We start from the raw sequence: 21,946 nt of genomic DNA on the forward strand, positions 1-21,946 counted from the left end.
TGTTATTGTAAGATTTATTTGTTTTCGTCAGGTTGATTTAAAGTCTTTAATTGCATATTCTTCTGTTGCTCATATAAGAATGGTTATTGGTGGATTGATGACTATGAATTGATGAGGTTGTGTAGGTTCTCTTTCTCTAATGGTTGGTCATGGTTTATGTTCTTCTGGTTTATTTTGTTTATCTAATATTATTTATGAACGTTTAGGTAGACGAAGATTATTAATTAACAAGGGTATAATTAATTTGATGCCAAGAATGGCTTTATGATGATTTCTTTTAAGATCATCAAATATGGCTGCTCCTCCTTCTTTAAATTTGGTAGGTGAAATTAGATTATTAAATAGAATTATATCTTGATCTTCTTTTAGATTCTTTGCTTTGATTTTTTTATCTTTTTTTAGAGCTGTTTATACTTTGTATATATATTCTTATTCTCAGCATGGGAATTATTATTCTGGTGTTTATACTTGTTCTCTTGGTTATTTTCGTGAATATCATCTTTTACTTTTACATTGATTGCCTTTAAATATTCTCTGTTTAAAGGGTGAATATTTCTTTGTTTAGTTTGCTTAAGTATTTTAATTAAAATATTGTTTTGTGGAATCAATGATATGAAGTTTTTCATCTTAGGCCGTGAATTTATTTTCTATTTGTTCTTTGAGTTTTTTTTCTTTGTTTATTTCGAGAACTATAATTTTTTTTTAGGTATTTATTATTTAATAATTGATTATAGAGTTTTTGTTGAGTGAGAGCTTTTCAATTTAAATGGTTCTATAGTTGTTATAACTTTAATTTTGGATTGAATATCTCTTATTTTTATATCTTTTGTTATATATATTTCTTCTTTGGTTATTTATTATAGAGAGGATTATATATCTGGTGAAAAGAATATAAATCGTTTTATTATTATTGTTTTAATATTTATTCTTTCTATAGGTTTTTTAATTATTAGTCCTAATTTAATTATAATTTTATTAGGTTGAGATGGTTTAGGTTTAGTTTCTTATTGTTTAGTTATTTATTATCAAAATGTAAAATCTTATAGTGCTGGTATATTAACTGCACTTTCTAATCGTATTGGTGATGTTGCTATTTTAATTTCTATTGCATGAGTGTTAAATTTTGGTGGTTGAAATTATATTTATTATTATGATTTTATTTCTAATTCTTTTGAAATAAAGCTCATTACTATATTAATTGTTTTAGCAGCTATAACTAAGAGAGCTCAGATTCCTTTCTCTTCATGACTTCCTGCTGCTATAGCAGCTCCTACTCCTGTTTCTGCTTTAGTTCATTCTTCTACTCTTGTTACTGCTGGTGTTTATTTATTAATTCGTTTTAGACCAATATTGGATACTTATAATTGTGGTTGATTTTTACTTTTAATTGGTTGTATAACTATATTTATGGCTGGATTGGGCGCTAATTTTGAGTTTGATTTAAAGAAGATTATTGCTCTTTCTACTTTAAGACAACTTGGTTTAATAATAAGAATTTTGGCTATAGGTTATCCAAAGCTTGCATTTTTTCATTTATTGGCTCATGCTTTATTTAAGGCATTATTATTTATATGTGCAGGTTCAATAATTCATAATTTGAAGGATTCTCAGGATATTCGTTTTATAGGATCAATTGTTAATTTCATACCTTTAACTTCAGTTTGTTTTAATGTTTCTAGTTTATCTTTGTGTGGAATACCTTTTTTAGCGGGATTTTATTCAAAGGATTTAATTCTTGAGATGGTTTGTTTAAGATGAATTAATTGTTTAATTTTTTTTCTTTATTTTTTTTCTACTGGTTTAACTGCTTCTTATTCCTTTCGTTTGTTTTATTATTCAATATCTGGTGATAATAATTTTTATTCTAGATTTTCTTTTGATGATAAGGGTTATTATATTTCATTTGGAATAATTGGTCTATTGTTTGTTGCTGTTTTTGGTGGTAGTCTTTTATCTTGATTAATTTTTCCTATTCCTCATGTGATTGCTTTACCTTATTATTTAAAGTTTTTAACTATTACAGTTGTTATTTTAGGTGCTTATTTAGGTTATCTTATTTCTAATTTTGATTTTTCTCATAATTTATTTTCTTTAAGTATACTTTCTTTTGTTAGATTTGCTGGTTCTATATGATTTATACCTTTTCTTTCAACTAAGTTTATTAGATATATTCCTTTAAAAATAGGTTATTATTCATCTAAGTCATTTGGTTATGGTTGAGGTGAATTACTTGGTGGTCAAGGTTTATATAGATTATTTATTTATTTAATTGGTTATATTCAAGGTTGATATGATTCTAATTTCAAGATTTATCTTTTAACTTTTATTTTTTGAATATTTATTTTGGTAATATTGTTTTTCGTTTACTTAAATAGCTTATAATTAGAGCGTGACACTGAAGATGTTAAGGAAGTATTTTTACTTTTAAGTATTTATAAATATAGATATATTACTTTTACAGTGAAAATGTAATGTTTTATTTAAACTATATAAATTTTAGAAATGTTAACGGAGTTTAACCGCTAATATAAAAAGTTTGCAGCTTTCATATTGGCTTTACATTTCCTTAATTGGAACTATTATAGTTCAATTATATTATTAACAGTAATACGCCTCTTTTTGGCTTCAATTAATAAGAATAAGGGTAGTACATACCAATCTTCCAGGTCGAAACTGACTGCAATATTTCGCTTCTTATTCTATTTAAGGTTGATTGATAATATCAATACTTTTTGAATGCAACCCAAATGTTATATTTAACTACAACCCTTTATTCTGCTCATTGTAATGCTCCTTGGTTTCATTCATGGTATAGTCCTCCTTTATAGAACTAGAATAAAAAATATTGTTGATACTGTTCAGATTATAATGTCTGAAGTTTTAAAAATAATTACAATTGGTAGAATTAGTGCAATTTCTACATCAAAAATTAAAAAGATTACTGCGATTAGGAAGAATCGTATTGAGAATGGTATTCGTGCTGATCTTTTTGGATCAAACCCACATTCAAATGGTGATCTTTTTTCTCGATCATTAATTAATTTTTTTGATAGTGTTGTTGCCAGGATTATAACAATTATTGGAATAATAAATCTAATGAAAACTCTTGTTGATAGAATTAGAATTGTTTTTCTTGATTTATATCAAGCTTTCTGATTGGAAGTCAAATGTACTATTTATACTAGAAAAACAATTATCTACCTCATCAATAAATAGAGATATATAAGAATAATCATACTACGTCTACGAAGTGTCAGTATCATGCTGCTGCTTCAAATCCAAAGTGATGTCTTGGTGAAAATTGATTTATTGAGTGTCGAAGTAGACATGTTGATAAAAAGATTGTTCCAATAATTACGTGTAAACCATGGAATCCTGTTGCAACAAAGAATGTTGATCCATAAACTGCATCTGCAATGGTAAAAGGTGCTTCTCAATATTCATATGCTTGAAGTATTGTAAAGTATAGTCCTAATAACACTGTGAAGAATAATCCTTGTAGTGCTTGAGTATGATTAGATTCCATTAAACTATGATGTGCTCATGTTACTGTTACTCCTGATGCTAAAAGAATAGCTGTATTAAGTAATGGAATTTGTATAGGGTTAAAGGGTTGAATTCCTATTGGAAGTCATAGTATTCCTAGTTCAATTGTTGGTGCTAATCTTCTTCTAAAGAATGCTCAAAAAAAAGAAACGAAAAATAATACCTCTGATGCAATAAATAAAATTATTCCTCATCGTAATCCAATTGATACAAATCCTGTATGTAATCCTTGATATGTTCCTTCTCGTACTACATCTCGTCATCATTGAATTATAGTTAGTAGGGTAATTCCAAATCCAATTATGAATAAGTTAATATTAAATACGTGGAATCATTTTGCTAGTCCTGATACTAGGACTATTGCTCCAATTGCTCCTGTTAATGGTCAAGGTCTATAGTCTACTAAGTGGAATGGGTGGTTTGAGTGAGTTGTTAACATAGGTTTAATATACTTCTCTAGAATATAGAGTTCTTAGAATTGAGAAAACATAGGCTTGAATTATTGCTACTGCTGATTCTAGAATTAATAGAAGTATTTGTCCAATAATTAGTAATGAGATTAAGTTTATTGCTATAGATGGTCCTGTGTTTCCTAATAAGGTTAATAATAAGTGTCCTGCAATTATATTTGCTGCCAACCGTACTGCTAATGTACCTGGTCGAATAACATTACTAATTGTTTCAATTAGTACTATAAATGATATTAATGCAGGCGGTGTACCTTGTGGTACAAGGTGTGTAAATATATGATTAGTATGGTTAATTCATCCAAATAATATAAATCTTAGCCATATAGGTAGGGCAATTGCAAATGTTAATGCTAAATGTCTTGTTCTAGTAAAAATATAAGGGAATAATCCTATGAAATTGTTAAATAATATTATAATAAAAATTGAGATGAAAATGAATGTTGTTCCATTAAATGATTTTGGTCCAAGAAGTGTTTTAAATTCATTATGTAAGGTTAAATTTAGTTTATTTCAGATAATGTTAATTCGTGATGGTGTAAGTCAAAATAGTGATGGGATTAATAATAGTCCTAGAAATGTTCTAGTTCAATTTAATGATAAATTAAAGATGTTAGTTGATGGGTCAAATGTTGAGAATAGATTTGTTATCATTTTCAATTTAAGTTTTTTATTTCAATTGTTCCTTTTTCTGCTCTTTTAATAAGGTTAGGTTTAAATGAGAAGAAGTTTATTTGATTAAACAAGATTAATGTAGCTGAAAATATAATGAATAGTGAGAATCATATAAGAGGGGATATTTGAGGGATTTGGATATAATTTCCCCATCAGAAGTAGTCGTTAATTTACTATTATTTGGTTTAAGAGACCATTACTTACTTTCAGTCATCTGATGAATTTCAAGGTGTACTAATTTTTTTTAGTTACTTTAGATTGACACTCTAATGTTATTTATTTTAGCTAACTCCTTAAATTATCTTAGATAATCACTTAATAAATAAATTTACTGAAGTTCTTTCAATTACAATTGGTATAAATCTGTGGTTTGCTCCACAGATTTCTGAGCATTGTCCAAAGAATAATCCAGGTCGATTTATTGTGAATGTTCCTTGATTTAACCGACCTGGCGTTGCATCAATTTTAACCCCTAATGCAGGAACTGCTCATGAGTGTAGAACATCTGATGCTCTTGTTAATACTCGTACTTCTGTATTTATTGGTAGGATTGTTCGGTTATCTACATCTAGTAGTCGGAATCCATCATTTTCTAGGTCTTGTTCTGGTGTTATATAAGTGTCAAATTCTACGTCTATGAAGTCTGAATATTCATATCTTCAATATCATTGTCGTCCAATGGTTTTAATTGTAATTATTGCATCTACTGAATCATCAAGTAAATATAGTAGTCGTAATGATGGAAGGGCAATAAAAATTAATGTAATTGCTGGTAAAGCTGTTCAGATTGTTTCAATTAAATGTCCATGAAGTATATTACGGTTAGTATAGGCAATAAATAATATATAATTTAGGGCATAACCTACAATTACTGTAATTAATAATAATACGACCATAGTATGATCATAAAAGAATGATAAGTGCTCCATTAATGGTGAAGCTCCATCTTGAAGAGATAAATTTGATCATGTTGCCATTAATAAATATTTTCTAATAAAAGGTCAAACCTTTATTTGTAGAGCTTAAATCTACTGCACTAATCTGCCATATTAGAATCTAGAGATTAATGGTAATTCTGAGTAACTATGTTCTGCAGGAGGGTTATTTTGTAGTCATTCTGTTGATCTTCTTATGTTAGCTCTAAATATAATTGCTCGGTTTGTAATCATTCTTTCTCATAAAGTTACAATGAATATAATGATTCCTACAATAGAAATTGTAGACCCAATTCTTGATACTACGTTTCATGATGTATATGCGTCTGGGTAGTCAGAGTATCGTCGAGGTATTCCTGCTAATCCTAGGAAGTGTTGAGGAAAGAATGTTAAATTTACTCCAATGAATATAATTGTAAATTGGATTTTTAATCATGTATTATTTATAGTTAATCCTGTAAATAGTGGATATCATTGAATGACACCTCCTATAATTGCAAATACTGCTCCTATAGATAATACATAATGAAAGTGGGCTACTACATAATATGTATCATGTAATACAATATCAAGTGATGAATTTGCTAATACTAATCCTGTTAATCCACCAATTGTAAATAGGAAAATAAATCCTAGAGCTCATAATAATGGTGGATTGAACTTGAATTTAGTTCCATATAATGTAGCTAATCATCTAAATACCTTAATTCCTGTAGGTACAGCAATAATTATTGTTGCTGATGTAAAATATGCTCGTGTGTCAACATCCATTCCTACTGTAAATATATGATGTGCTCATACAATAAATCCTATTAGTCCAATTGATAGTATAGCATAAATTATACCTAATGTTCCAAATGATTCAATTTTTCCTCTTTCTTGACATACAATATGTGAAATAATTCCGAACCCCGGTAGAATTAAAATATAAACTTCTGGGTGTCCAAAGAATCAAAATAGATGTTGATATAGAATTGGGTCACCCCCTCCTGCAGGGTCAAAGAATGATGTATTTAAATTTCGATCTGTTAATAATATAGTAATAGCTCCTGCTAAAACTGGAAGTGAAAGAAGGAGAAGTAATGCTGTAATATCTACAGATCATACAAATAAAGGTGTTTGATCTAAAGTTATACTTTCTGATCGTATATTAATTGCTGTTGTAATGAAATTCACTGCACCAAGAATAGATGATACACCTGCTAAGTGCAGTGAAAAAATAGCTAGATCTACAGATGCACCCCCGTGTGCAATAGCTCCTGCTAGAGGAGGGTAAACTGTTCATCCTGTACCAGCACCATTATCTACTATAGAAGATGTAAGAAGAAGGGTTAGTGAAGGTGGTAGAAATCAAAAACTTATATTATTTATTCGTGGAAATGCTATATCTGGTGCACCAATTATTAGTGGAACAAGTCAATTACCAAATCCACCAATTATAATAGGTATTACTATAAAGAAAATTATTACGAATGCGTGAGCTGTAATAATAACATTATAAATCTGGTCATCCCCAATTAGAGATCCGGGTTGGCCAAGTTCAGCACGAATAAGTATTCTTATTGATGTTCCTACTATTCCTGCTCATGCTCCAAATATGAAGTATAAAGTACCAATGTCCTTATGGTTTGTTGAGAATAATCATTTTTGCGGTAAGATGGCTGAATATTAGGTGGTAGACTGTAAATCTACTTATGAGATGTTTTCTCTCTTATCATATTTAGGTCTTATATTCAATTATGATTCTAGACTGCAATTCTAGAGGTGGAAAATATTACTAAGGCCTAAAAGATTATTCTTTTAATTATAACTTTGACGGTTATTAGTTTGATTAACTTAAGTCCTTAGTATAATGAAATTAAGGTTGATGTTGAAATCAATCCTATTGTTGAAATTATTACTGTTATAGGAAGAATGATTCTTGATTTTTGGGACTTTATCTTTATAGATCACGAATTTTCTGTGTATGATATAATTAGAGCTGAGAATCTAATACGTATATAGTAGTAGAGTGTAATTGTAGTTAATACAACTATAATAGTTATAATAGTTGTTATATTGTTTTCTATTAATGATTGTATTACAATTCATTTTGGTAAGAATCCAAGGAATGGTGGTAGTCCACCTAAAGATAATAAAGATAAGAATATTATGAATTTAATTTCGGTTTTTATATTTCTGGCTGAATAAATTTGATTTATGAAAAATAAATTTATTTGCTTAAATAATAAAACTATAATTAATCTTAATAGTGAGTAAATAATGAAGTATAGTTCTCAGATGTTTTCTCTGACTGTTAATGATCTAATTATTCAACCTAGATGTCTGATTGATGAATATGCTAAAAGTTGTCGTAAGGATGTTTGATTTAAACCTCCTATTGCCCCAATAATAATTCTTAAGATAATAATTGTTCAAATAAAAGTTCTTAATTGAATACAATAAGATAAGACCATTATTGGGGCGATTGTTTGTCATGTTATTAATGTTAAACAACTATTTCATCTTGATGCTCCTATAACTTCTGGAAATCAGAAATGGAAAGGTGCTGCTCCAATCTTTAATAATAGTCTAGATCTAATTATTATTGATGGGATAAATTCTGTTTCCCATCCCATGGGATATTTTATTTGAATCAGCAAAATTGAAAATAATAATATTGTCGATGCTATTGCTTGGACAATAAAATATTTAATTGATGATTCATTTATTATTATATTTTTATTTCTTGTTAGGAGCGGAATAAATGAAAGTAAGTTGATCTCAAGTCCTATTCAAACCCCAAATCAGGAATTTGATGAAATGGACAGGATCGTTCCTATCATTAATGTTGATAGGAAGAGAAGTTTTGTAGAGTTGTTGGTCATTAAAAAGGAGAGGATTGATACCTCTATAAATGGGGTATGAACCCATTAGCTTGTTTAGCTTACCTTTTTACATTAAGGTGTATGTTGCACGTTAGTTTTTGATACTAAAGGAGGTAGTTTAATTCTATCTTATGTAATTTTAATGAAGGTCATTTTATTTACTTTATTTACCCTATCAAGGTAACCCTTTAATCAGGCACTTCATTTATTTAATATATAAATCGAAAGTTTTTTTTTGAAATTCTTTTATGTATTATTTTGTTTAATTAGGATTAATTTATCCTGCTCATTTTATTTATATATATATATATATATATATATATATATATATATATATAATACATAATTTATATTAATATATTACATTTAATTGAAATTAAAGTATTATAAGTTCATCTTACCATTATCAATTGATTATTTTAATGCAATTATTTACCTAGGATTATAGCTACTTATGTTTTTAGCTTAAAATAGGTTATTATAATATAATATATATAATAATATGTAATTTAATATTTAATATTATTATAATTGGATATAATAAATAAAATTATTAATTTAAATATAAAATATTATAATTAACATAAATAATTATATTAATTATAATAATATAATTATGTAAAATATCTATAATTAGATTATTTAACTAATATATATGAAAGTTAATTTAATATAAAAAAAAGAATTCATATTAATAACATATTATATTAAATTACATAATTGTATAAAATATATTTATTATATTATTTAATCTTTCTTTTTTATTAGTGAAAAGAAAGATTAAATAAGAAAGAATATAATACATTTATTGCTATACATGTTCCATATTAATCTTTAATTATATATAATAGAGAAGTTGTTGTGGTCATACATAGGGGCGTTTCTTTTTTTTTGGTTAATGTTTGTGGTTTTTTTCTTTTTTTTTCTTTAAATATTTGAATCTTTTATTTTTTCCTGAATTAATAGATTTTAAATTTTCTTATTTTTTATTTTTAAAAGTTTTATTCTTGCTTGTTTATTCACTTTTTCTTTGTATTATATGTAAGTTTTGTTAGACTAAATGTTCTTTTTGCAGTAATTTGATTTAATTATCAAGTGATTTTGGATTTAGCAATTGATTTAGTATCGGCATAATTCGTGCCAGCAGCCGCGGTTATACGATTGATACAAGTGAATATTATTGGTTAAAACAGTTGTTTATATTATTAGGGTTGAAATATAAATTTGTAAGGTGAAATGTTAAAATTTATTTGTGGCCCTTTTTATGAATCTGTGAAATTTAAATAATAAACTAGGATTAGATACCCTATTATTTTAAATGTTAATTATATTTACCAGGGTACTATTAGTTAAGGTCTTTAAACCCAAAGAATTTGGCGGTATCTCATTCCATTCAGAGGAACCTACCCCATGATTGATAATACACGATTTACTCTACTTAATTTATTTGTTTGTATATCTCCGTTATCAGAGAATCTTTTTAGAGTTATAATTCTCAAGATTTATAATTATAAAATATTTCAGGTCAAGGTGCAGCTTATAGTTAAGAGGAGGTGGGTTACAATAGATTTTTGTTTATATCGGATTTGATTGTGAAATACTGTTAATGAAGGTGGATTTGATAGTAATTTAATTTATTTAATTTAACTGATATTGGCTCTGAGATGTGTACACATCGCCCGTCGCTCTCATTATTGATTATTCTATTTTATTTTAAAGTAACTTCAATTTAGATGAGATAAGTCGTAACATAGTAGATGTACTGGAAAGTGTATCTAGGAAGAGTTTCAAGATATAACTTATTAGTAAAGTGTTTCATTTACATTGAAAATTTTTCTGTGCAAATCAGGATATCTTGATTATTTATTTTATTATATTAATTTTTTGTTTATGTAATTATTTAATATAATTAATTTTATTGTATTTTTGTCTTAGTATATTTTATAGAATTGATTTTTTAAATTATAGTTTATTGGTAATGTAAGTGTTTTATGAAATATTATTTTAAATTTTTTTAAGTAGATTTTATTTATTGTACCTTTTGTATCAGGGTTTATCAAAATTTTAGTATTTATTTTACTTGTCTCGATTTGGGTTGATTTATAAATAATTTATAGTTAATGTATCATAATTATAATTAAATTATTTATAGAAATGAGATGTTAATCGTTTCCCAAGATATCTAGTTTCTTAAGAAAAAATTTAATTTTTTGAAGTTATTTGTTTTTATTTAATTTTTTAAGTAAAAATATTAACTTATTTATTCTTTAAGGGATAAGCTTTGAAGTTAATAACCTATAATTTATTTTATAGAAATATAATAGTAAGCTTTAAACCAGCTATCTTTTAGATTATGTTTTAGTTCATTATTTTTTATTTTGATTTTATAAATATTTTAGGTTTTTTATTAAGATTATTAATTTAATTTTAAAATTTTTGTAATATTGATAGAATTAGTATATTTATTTGTATGAAATTTTTACCTTGTGAACTTATTATAAGGAACTAGGCAAAATTGATTTCCGCCTGTTTATCAAAAACATGTCCTCTTGTTTATATTTTGAGGTCTGGCCTGCTCACTGAGCGTATTTTTAAAGAGCCGCGGTATTTTGAACGTGCAAAGGTAGCATAATCATTAGTCTCTTAATTAGTGGCTGGAATGAATGGCTTGACGAGAAATCAACTGTCTCTTAATAAATTTTTGAATTTAACTTTTGAGTCAAAAGGCTTAAATTCTTCTTTAGGACGAGAAGACCCTATAGAGCTTGACATTTTACTTTTATATAGTTTTTTGTTTGTCTTTCTATATTTAATGATGATGTTTTGTTGGGGTGACATGAAGAATAGATAAACTCTTCATTATTATATCATTTATTTATGTTTGTTATTTTGATCCATAATTTATGATCATAAGATTAAGTTACCTTAGGGATAACAGCGTAATTGTTTTTGAGAGCTCATATCGACAAAGCAGATTGCGACCTCGATGTTGGATTAAGAAAAATTTTGGGTGCAGGAGCCCAATGATTAGGTCTGTTCGACCTTTAAATTCTTACATGATCTGAGTTCAGACCGGCGTGAGCCAGGTCGGTTTCTATCCTAAGATTGTTAATCCATATTAGTACGAAAGGACCATATGGTTAAAATATTTTTTGTTATATTGATTAATATTAATTTATTTACTATTTTGACAGATTAATGTGTTGAATTTAGAATTCATTTATGTAGATTTTTTCTACAAATAGTATTGATACTTTATGATTTATTTATATTTATTTTGAATTTTCTTTTATTGGTTATTTGTGTTTTAATTAGTGTTGCCTTTTTAACTTTATTAGAGCGTAAGGTTTTAGGTTTTATTCAGATTCGAAAGGGTCCAAATAAGGTAGGTTTTGTTGGAATTCCTCAGCCATTTAGAGATGCTATTAAGTTAATTTGTAAGGAGCAGCCAATTCCTATTATATCTAATTACCTACTTTATTATTTTTCCCCTGTTTTTAATTTAATGATTTCTTTAGCCGTTTGAGTAATTTTTCCTTATTTAACTTATATGTGTTCTTTTTCTTATGGATTTTTATTTTTTTTATGTTGTACTAGATTAGGTGTTTATACTGTTATAATTGCTGGTTGATCTTCTAATTCAAATTATTCATTATTAGGTTCTCTTCGTTCTGTTGCTCAAACAATTTCTTATGAAGTTAGTTTAGCTTTAATTTTATTGTCTTTAATTATTTTAATTGGTAGTTTTAATATGTTTGATTTTATAAACTATCAGCTTTATTGTTGATTTATTATTATTTCTTTTCCTTTAGCTTTAGCTTGTTTTGCTTCTTGCTTAGCTGAAACTAATCGTACTCCTTTTGATTTTGCTGAAGGGGAATCTGAGTTAGTTTCAGGATTTAATATTGAGTATGGTGCGGGTGGTTTTACTTTAATTTTTTTAGCTGAATATACTAGAATTGTCTTCATAAGAATGTTATTGGCTTTAATTTTTTTGGGCGGTGATTTTTATTCTTTTATATTTTTTATTAAGCTTGCTATTATATCTTTTGGTTTTATTTGGGTTCGTGGAACATTACCACGGTTCCGTTATGATAAATTAATGTACTTAGCTTGAAAAAGTTTTTTACCTTTATCTTTGAATTTTTTTATTTTCTTTGTTGGTTTAAAGATTTTATTTATCTCATTTGTTTAGTGAAATTTTTTGAGAAAAGTTAATAGAAGAGTTAAACTTCTAATTTTATGTTTTCAAAACATATGCTTTTCCTAAGCTAATTAACTTTATTCCTTCATTAATTTATCTCATGCGTTTGCGACATGGACATTAATTAAGAAATATGTGAAGTAAATAATTGTTAAGATTTGACCTGTTATAATATAAGGTTCTTCAACAGGTCGTTTACCAATTCACGTTAGTAAGCATACAACAACTACTATAATTCAGAATAAAATTTGATTAATAGGGTAAAATTGAATGCCTCGGAATGGTGTTTTATTATAAAATGGTAAAATTATTAAGATTCTAATTGATAAAAATAATGCAATAACACCTCCTAACTTATTAGGGATAGATCGTAGAATTGCATATGCAAATAGGAAATATCATTCTGGTTGAATGTGAACTGGTGTTACTAATGGGTTGGCAGGTACAAAGTTATCTGGATCTCCTAATAGGTAAGGATTAATTAAACATAGTATAATTAATAATGATGTTATTATTACAAATGTAATAGAATCCTTAAAGGTAAAGTATGGATGGAATGGAATTTTTTCAATATCTCCATTTAGTCCAAGAGGATTATTAGATCCTGTTTGGTGAAGAAAAAATAAATGAATTGTGCTATAGCAGCAATAATAAATGGTAATACAAAATGGAATGTGAAGAATCGATTTAATGTTGCATTATCAACAGCGAATCCTCCTCATACTCATTGGACTAAATCTGTTCCTAAGTATGGGATTGCTGATAATAAATTAGTAATTACTGTTGCACCTCAAAAAGATATTTGGCCTCAGGGTAAGACATATCCTATAAATGCAGTTGCTATAACTAAAAATAAAATCACTGTACCAATTATTCAGGTATGTATATATATATAAGATCCATAGTAAATTCCCCGTCCTACATGTAAGTAAATACAAATAAAAAATATAGATGCTCCATTTGCGTGTAAGGTTCGGATAATTCAACCATTATTTACGTCTCGGCAGATGTGTACTACACTACTGAATGCTATTTCAATATTTGATGTATAATGTATAGCTAAAAATAGTCCAGTTACGATTTGAATTACCAAACATAACCCTAATAGGGATCCAAAATTTCATCAAAATGAAATATTTGTTGGGGCAGGTAAGTCAATTAAAGAGTTATTAATAATTTTAATTAAAGGATGTCTTAATCGTAAGGGTTTATTCATTAGTAATTATCTTATTTTACGAATAGGTCCCTGATTAATATTGGTGATTTTAACAACTGCTAGTAGTGCTAAAAATAAATAAATTATTATTATTATTGTAATAATGAATGTTGGTCTATTATATAATTTTTCTAAAGATATTGTTATTTCCTGATAATTGATTGAATTATCAATATTTATAGTTTCGGTGTTTTTGAAAAAGTCTATAAATATAGATATATCTAGAATAATTAATATTAATATGATAAATACTCACATTATTAATGTAATAATTATAGTGATTGATTTAGGCTGAAATATTTCGTTTGATGCAATTCTTGTAATGTAAATAAATAATACTAGTATACCACCAAGAAATGTTAAAAATAAAATATATGATAATCAATATCTTTCTATTATTGTTCCTGTTATTAATCCAACTAGGAAGGTTTGAAGGATAATAAAAAGCATTATTGATATTGGGTGTCTTAATTTAATAAAATTAATATTTATTACATTTGATAATGATATAATTATTATTTTGATCATTTCAGGGGTTAGTTTATTTAAAATACCGGTTTTGGGGACCGATGATGGAAGCTTTTCCACCTCTGAAGTTTTAAAAGTGTGGGCTGGACTTATTTCCGGTTTACAAGACCGGCGTTTTTTTTAAACTATTAAAACTAATGTTTATATTCTCTATTTTTACTTCTTTATTGATTTATTTTGCTGGTGTTTATGTTTTTTCTTCTAAACGTAAACATTTATTAATGGTTCTTTTGAGATTAGAATATATTGTTCTTTCTTTATTTATGTTAGTTATTGTTTTTCTTATTGAGTTTGATTATGATTATTTTTTTCCTGTTATTTTTTTAGTTTTTTCTGTTTGTGAGGGTGCTTAGGTCTTTCTATTTTAGTTTCAATAATTCGTTCTCATGGTAATGATTTTTTTAATTCTTTTGGTTTATCTTTATGTTAAAGTATTTATTTATAACTATTTTTTTGATCCCTCTTTGTTTATTAAATAATTGTTGATGGTTGGTTCATTCTTTAATGTTTCTGTCGGGTTTTGTTTTTATAATTTGTGTTTATTCATATGCTGATTTGAATATAATTAGATATTATTTTGGTATTGATTATTTTTCTTTTAGTTTAATTTTACTTAGTTTTTGGATTTGTTCTTTAATAATCACTGCTAGAGGTTCAGTTTATTTAAGTTCATATCATTCTAATTTTTTTGTTTTTATGGTTTTGATTTTAATAATTATGCTTTATTGTTCATTTGCTAGATTAAGTCTTCTTTCTTTTTATATTTTTTTTGAGGCTAGATTAGTTCCTACTTTACTTTTAATTTTGGGTTGGGGTTATCAACCTGAGCGTTTGCAGGCTGGTGTTTATTTAATTTTTTATACTTTGGTTGCTAGATTACCTTTATTATTAGTTTTATTTAAGGTTTATGATTTTTCTAATACTTTATATTTTCCTTTATTGGTTGATTTTGGTTCTTATTATTTTATGTTTTATGTATTTATAATTTAGGCTTTTTTAGTTAAGATACCTATGTTTTTGGTTCATTTATGACTTCCTAAGGCTCATGTAGAGGCCCCTATTTCAGGTAGAATAATTCTTGCTGGTGTTTTATTAAAGTTAGGTGGTTATGGTATTTTTCGTGTTATAAAGGTTATTACTTATTTGGGTTTAAAGTTTAATTATTTTTGATTGTCTTTAGGTTTATCTGGGGGTGTTATTGTAAGATTTATTTGTTTTCGTCAGGTTGATTTAAAGTCTTTAATTGCATATTCTTCTGTTGCTCATATAAGAATGGTTATTGGTGGATTGATGACTATGAATTGATGAGGTTGTGTAGGTTCTCTTTCTCTAATGGTTGGTCATGGTTTATGTTCTTCTGGTTTATTTTGTTTATCTAATATTATTTATGAACGTTTAGGTAGACGAAGATTATTAATTAACAAGGGTATAATTAATTTGATGCCAAGAATGGCTTTATGATGATTTCTTTTAAGATCATCAAATATGGCTGCTCCTCCTCCTTTAAATTTGGTAGGTGAAATTAGATTATTAAATAGAATTATATCTTGATCTTCTTTTAGATTCTTTGCTTTGATTTTTTTATCTTTTTTTAGAGCTGTTTATACTTTGTATATATATTCTTATTCTCAGCATGGGAATTATTATTCTGGTGTTTATACTTGTTCTCTTGGTTATTTTCGTGAATATCATCTTTTACTTTTACATTGATTGCCTTTAAATATTCTCTGTTTAAAGGGTGAATATTTCTTTGTTTAGTTTGCTTAAGTATTTTAATTAAAATATTGTTTTGTGGAATCAATGATATGAAGTTTTTCATCTTAGGCCGTGAATTTATTTTCTATTTGTTCTTTGAGTTTTTTTTCTTTGTTTATTTCGAGAACTATAATTTTTATTTTAGGTATTTATTATTTAATAATTGATTATAGAGTTTTTGTTGAGTGAGAGCTTTTCAATTTAAATGGTTCTATAGTTGTTATAACTTTAATTTTGGATTGAATATCTCTTATTTTTATATCTTTTGTTATATATATTTCTTCTTTGGTTATTTATTATAGAGAGGATTATATATCTGGTGAAAAGAATATAAATCGTTTTATTATTATTGTTTTAATATTTATTCTTTCTATAGGTTTTTTAATTATTAGTCCTAATTTAATTATAATTTTATTAGGTTGAGATGGTTTAGGTTTAGTTTCTTATTGTTTAGTTATTTATTATCAAAATGTAAAATCTTATAGTGCTGGTATATTAACTGCACTTTCTAATCGTATTGGTGATGTTGCTATTTTAATTTCTATTGCATGAATGTTAAATTTTGGTGGTTGAAATTATATTTATTATTATGATTTTATTTCTAATTCTTTTGAAATAAAGCTCATTACTATATTAATTGTTTTAGCAGCTATAACTAAGAGAGCTCAGATTCCTTTCTCTTCATGACTTCCTGCTGCTATAGCAGCTCCTACTCCTGTTTCTGCTTTAGTTCATTCTTCTACTCTTGTTACTGCTGGTGTTTATTTATTAATTCGTTTTAGACCAATATTGGATACTTATAATTGTGGTTGATTTTTACTTTTAATTGGTTGTATAACTATATTTATGGCTGGATTGGGCGCTAATTTTGAGTTTGATTTAAAGAAGATTATTGCTCTTTCTACTTTAAGACAACTTGGTTTAATAATAAGAATTTTGGCTATAGGTTATCCAAAGCTTGCATTTTTTCATTTATTGGCTCATGCTTTATTTAAGGCATTATTATTTATATGTGCAGGTTCAATAATTCATAATTTGAAGGATTCTCAGGATATTCGTTTTATAGGATCAATTGTTAATTTCATACCTTTAACTTCAGTTTGTTTTAATGTTTCTAGTTTATCTTTGTGTGGAATACCTTTTTTAGCGGGATTTTATTCAAAGGATTTAATTCTTGAGATGGTTTGTTTAAGATGAATTAATTGTTTAATTTTTTTTCTTTATTTTTTTTCTACTGGTTTAACTGCTTCTTATTCTTTTCGTTTGTTTTATTATTCAATATCTGGTGATAATAATTTTTATTCTAGATTTTCTTTTGATGATAAGGGTTATTATATTTCATTTGGAATAATTGGTCTATTGTTTGTTGCTGTTTTTGGTGGTAGTCTTTTATCTTGATTAATTTTTCCTATTCCTCATGTGATTGCTTTACCTTATTATTTAAAGTTTTTAACTATTACAGTTGTTATTTTAGGTGCTTATTTAGGTTATCTTATTTCTAATTTTGATTTTTCTCATAATTTATTTTCTTTAAGTATACTTTCTTTTGTTAGATTTGCTGGTTCTATATGATTTATACCTTTTCTTTCAACTAAGTTTATTAGATATATTCCTTTTAAAATAGGTTATTATTCATCTAAGTCATTTGATTATGGTTGAGGTGAATTACTTGGTGGTCAAGGTTTATATAGATTATTTATTTATTTAATTGGTTATATTCAAGGTTGATATGATTCTAATTTCAAGATTTATCTTTTAACTTTTATTTTTTGAATATTTATTTTGGTAATATTGTTTTTCGTTTACTTAAATAGCTTATAATTAGAGCGTGACACTGAAGATGTTAAGGAAGTATTTTTACTTTTAAGTATTTATAAATATAGATATATTATTTTTACAGTGAAAATGTAATGTTTTAGTTAAACTATATAAATTTTAGAAATGTTAACGGAGTTTAACCGCTAATATAAAAAGTTAGCAGCTTTCATATTGGCTTTACATTTCCTTAATTGGAACTATTATAGTTCAATTATATTATTAACAGTAATACGCCTCTTTTTGGCTTCAATTAATAAGAATAAGGGTAGTACATACCAATCTTCCAGGTCGAAACTGACTGCAATATTTCGCTTCTTATTCTATTTAAGGTTGATTGATAATATCAATACTTTTTGAATGCAACCCAAATGTTATATTTAACTACAACCCTTTATTCTGCTCATTGTAATGCTCCTTGGTTTCATTCATGGTATAGTCCTCCTAATAGAACAAGAATAAAAAATATTGTTGATACTGTTCAGATTATAATGTCTGAAGTTTTAAAAATAATTACAATTGGTAGAATTAGTGCAATTTCTACATCAAAAATTAAAAAGATTACTGCGATTAGGAAGAATCGTATTGAGAATGGTATTCGTGCTGATCTTTTTGGATCAAACCCACATTCAAATGGTGATCTTTTTTCTCGATCATTAATTAATTTTTTTGATAGTGTTGTTGCCAGGATTATAACAATTATTGGAATAATAAATCTAATGAAAACTCTTGTTGATAGAAATAGAATTGTTTTTCTTGATTTATATCAAGCTTTCTGATTGGAAGTCAAATGTACTATTTATACTAGAAAAACAATTATCTACCTCATCAATAAATAGAGATATATAAGAATAATCATACTACGTCTACGAAGTGTCAGTATCATGCTGCTGCTTCAAATCCAAAGTGATGTCTTGGTGAAAATTGATTTATTGAGTGTCGAAGTAGACATGTTGATAAAAAGATTGTTCCAATAATTACGTGTAAACCATGGAATCCTGTTGCAACAAAGAATGTTGATCCATAAACTGCATCTGCAATGGTAAAAGGTGCTTCTCAATATTCATATGCTTGAAGTATTGTAAAGTATAGTCCTAATAACACTGTGAAGAATAATCCTTGTAGTGCTTGAGTATGATTAGATTCCATTAAACTATGATGTGCTCATGTTACTGTTACTCCTGATGCTAAAAGAATAGCTGTATTAAGTAATGGAATTTGTATAGGGTTAAAGGGTTGAATTCCTATTGGAGGTCATAGTATTCCTAGTTCAATTGTTGGTGCTAATCTTCTTCTAAAGAATGCTCAAAAAAAAGAAACGAAAAATAATACCTCTGATGCAATAAATAAAACTATTCCTCATCATAATCCAATTGATACAAATCCTGTATGTAATCCTTGATATGTTCCTTCTCGTACAACATCTCGTCATCATTGAATTATAGTTAGTAGGGTAATTCCAAATCCAATTATGAATAAGTTAATATTAAATAGGTGGAATCATTTTGCTAGTCCTGATACTAGGACTATTGCTCCAATTGCTCCTGTTAATGGTCAAGGTCTATAGTCTACTAAGTGGAATGGGTGGTTTGAGTGAGTTGTTAACATAGGTTTAATATACTTCTCTAGAATATAGAGTTCTTAGAATTGAGAAAACATAGGCTTGAATTATTGCTACTGCTGATTCTAGAATTAATAGAAGTATTTGTCCAATAATTAGTAATGAGATTAAGTTTATTGCTATAGATGGTCCTGTGTTTCCTAATAAGGTTAATAATAAGTGTCCTGCAATTATATTTGCTGCCAACCGTACTGCTAATGTACCTGGTCGAATAACATTACTAATTGTTTCAATTAGTACTATAAATGATATTAATGCAGGCGGTGTACCTTGTGGTACAAGGTGTGTAAATATATGATTAGTATGGTTAATTCATCCAAATAATATAAATCTTAGCCATATAGGTAGGGCAATTGCAAATGTTAATGCTAAATGTCTTGTTCTAGTAAAAATATAAGGGAATAATCCTATGAAATTGTTAAATAATATTACAATAAAAATTGAGATGAAAATGAATGTGGTTCCATTAAATGATTTTGGTCCAAGAAGTGTTTTAAATTCATTATGTAAGGTTAAATTTAGTTTATTTCAGATAATGTTAATTCGTGATGGTGTAAGTCAAAATAGTGATGGGATTAATAATAGTCCTAGAAATGTTCTAGTTCAATTTAATGATAAATTAAAGATGTTAGTTGATAGGTCAAATGTTGAAAATAGATTTGTTATCATTTTCAATTTAAGTTTTTTATTTCAATTGTTCCTTTTTCTGCTCTTTTAATAAGGTTAGGTTTAAATGAGAAGAAGTTTATTTGATTAAACAAGATTAATGTAGCTGAAAATATAATGAATAGTGAGAATCATATAAGAGGGGATATTTGAGGGATTTGGATATAATTTCCCCATCAGAAGTAGTCGTTAATTTACTATTATTTGGTTTAAGAGACCATTACTTACTTTCAGTCATCTGATGAATTTCAAGGTGTACTAATTTTTTTTAGTTACTTTAGATTGACACTCTAATGTTATTTATTTTAACTAACTCCTTAAATTATCTTAGATAATCACTTAATAAATAAATTTACTGAAGTTCTTTCAATTACAATTGGTATAAATCTGTGGTTTGCTCCACAGATTTCTGAGCATTGTCCAAAGAATAATCCAGGTCGACTTATTGTGAATGTTCCTTGATTTAACCGACCTGGCGTTGCATCAATTTTAACCCCTAATGCAGGAACTGCTCATGAGTGTAGAACATCTGATGCTCTTCTTAATACTCGTACTTCTGTATTTATTGGTAGGATTGTTCGGTTATCTACATCTAGTAGTCGGAATCCATCATTTTCTAGGTCTTGGTCTGGTGTTATATAAGTGTCAAATTCTACGTCTATGAAGTCTGAATATTCATATCTTCAATATCATTGTCGTCCAATGGTTTTAATTGTAATTATTGCATCTACTGAATCATCAAGTAAATATAATAGTCGTAATGATGGAAGGGCAATAAAAATTAATGTAATTGCTGGTAAAGCTGTTCAGATTGTTTCAATTAAATGTCCATGAAGTAAATTACGGTTAGTATAGGCAATAAATAATATATAACTTAGGGCATAACCTACAATTACTGTAATTAATAATAATACGACCATAGTATGATCATGAAAGAATGATAATTGCTCCATTAATGGTGAAGCTCCATCTTGAAGAGATAAATTTGATCATGTTGCCATTAATAAATATTTTCTAATAAAAGGTCAAACCTTTATTTGTAGAGCTTAAATCTACTGCACTAATCTGCCATATTAGAATCTAGAGATTAATGGTAATTCTGAGTAACTATGTTCTGCAGTAGGGTTATTTTGTAGTCATTCTGTTGATCTTCTTATGTTAGCTCTAAATATAATTGCTCGGTTTGTAATCATTCTTTCTCATATAATTACAATGAATATAATGATTCCTACAATAGAAATTGTAGACCCAATTCTTGATACTACATTTCATGATGTATATGCGTCTGGGTAGTCAGTATCGTCGAGGTATTCCTGCTAATCCTAGGAAGTGTTGAGGAAAGAATGTTAAATTTACTCCAATGAATATAATTGTAAATTGGATTTTTAATCATGTATTATTTATAGTTAATCCTGTAAATAGTGGATATCATTGAATGACACCTCCTATAATTGCAAATACTGCTCCTATAGATAATACATAATGAAAGTGGGCTACTACATAATATGTATCATGTAATACAATATCAAGTGATGAATTTGCTAATACTAATCCTGTTAATCCACCAATTGTAAATAGGAAAATAAATCCTAGAGCTCATAATAATGGTGGATTGAACTTGAATTTAGTTCCATATAATGTAGCTAATCAT

At 27.1% G+C, this 21,946-nt stretch overlaps 3 long non-coding RNA genes across 4 annotated transcripts in view; 1 reads left to right on the plus strand and 2 right to left on the minus strand.

Moving 5' to 3' along the window:
- The window catches only part of LOC126313971 (uncharacterized), a 112,797-nt gene that overhangs the window by 70,476 nt on the left and 20,375 nt on the right, over positions 1 to 21,946 (plus strand). The gene's annotated exons all lie outside the window — the stretch shown is intronic.
- LOC126313975 (uncharacterized) overlaps positions 1 to 21,946 on the minus strand; it is a 63,482-nt gene that overhangs the window by 12,416 nt on the left and 29,120 nt on the right. The window lies entirely within an intron of this gene.
- On the minus strand, positions 4,982 to 21,294 carry LOC126313974 (uncharacterized). Its single transcript, XR_007555567.1, has 2 exons — positions 21,182 to 21,294; positions 4,982 to 5,550 (listed from the first exon to the last, which is right to left on the minus strand). It is a non-coding gene; the product is annotated as an uncharacterized LOC126313974 (long non-coding RNA).

Source organism: Schistocerca gregaria, unplaced genomic scaffold (genome assembly GCF_023897955.1).
Source record: "Schistocerca gregaria isolate iqSchGreg1 unplaced genomic scaffold, iqSchGreg1.2 ptg000515l, whole genome shotgun sequence".
Classification (NCBI taxonomy): Eukaryota; Metazoa; Arthropoda; class Insecta; order Orthoptera; family Acrididae; genus Schistocerca; species Schistocerca gregaria.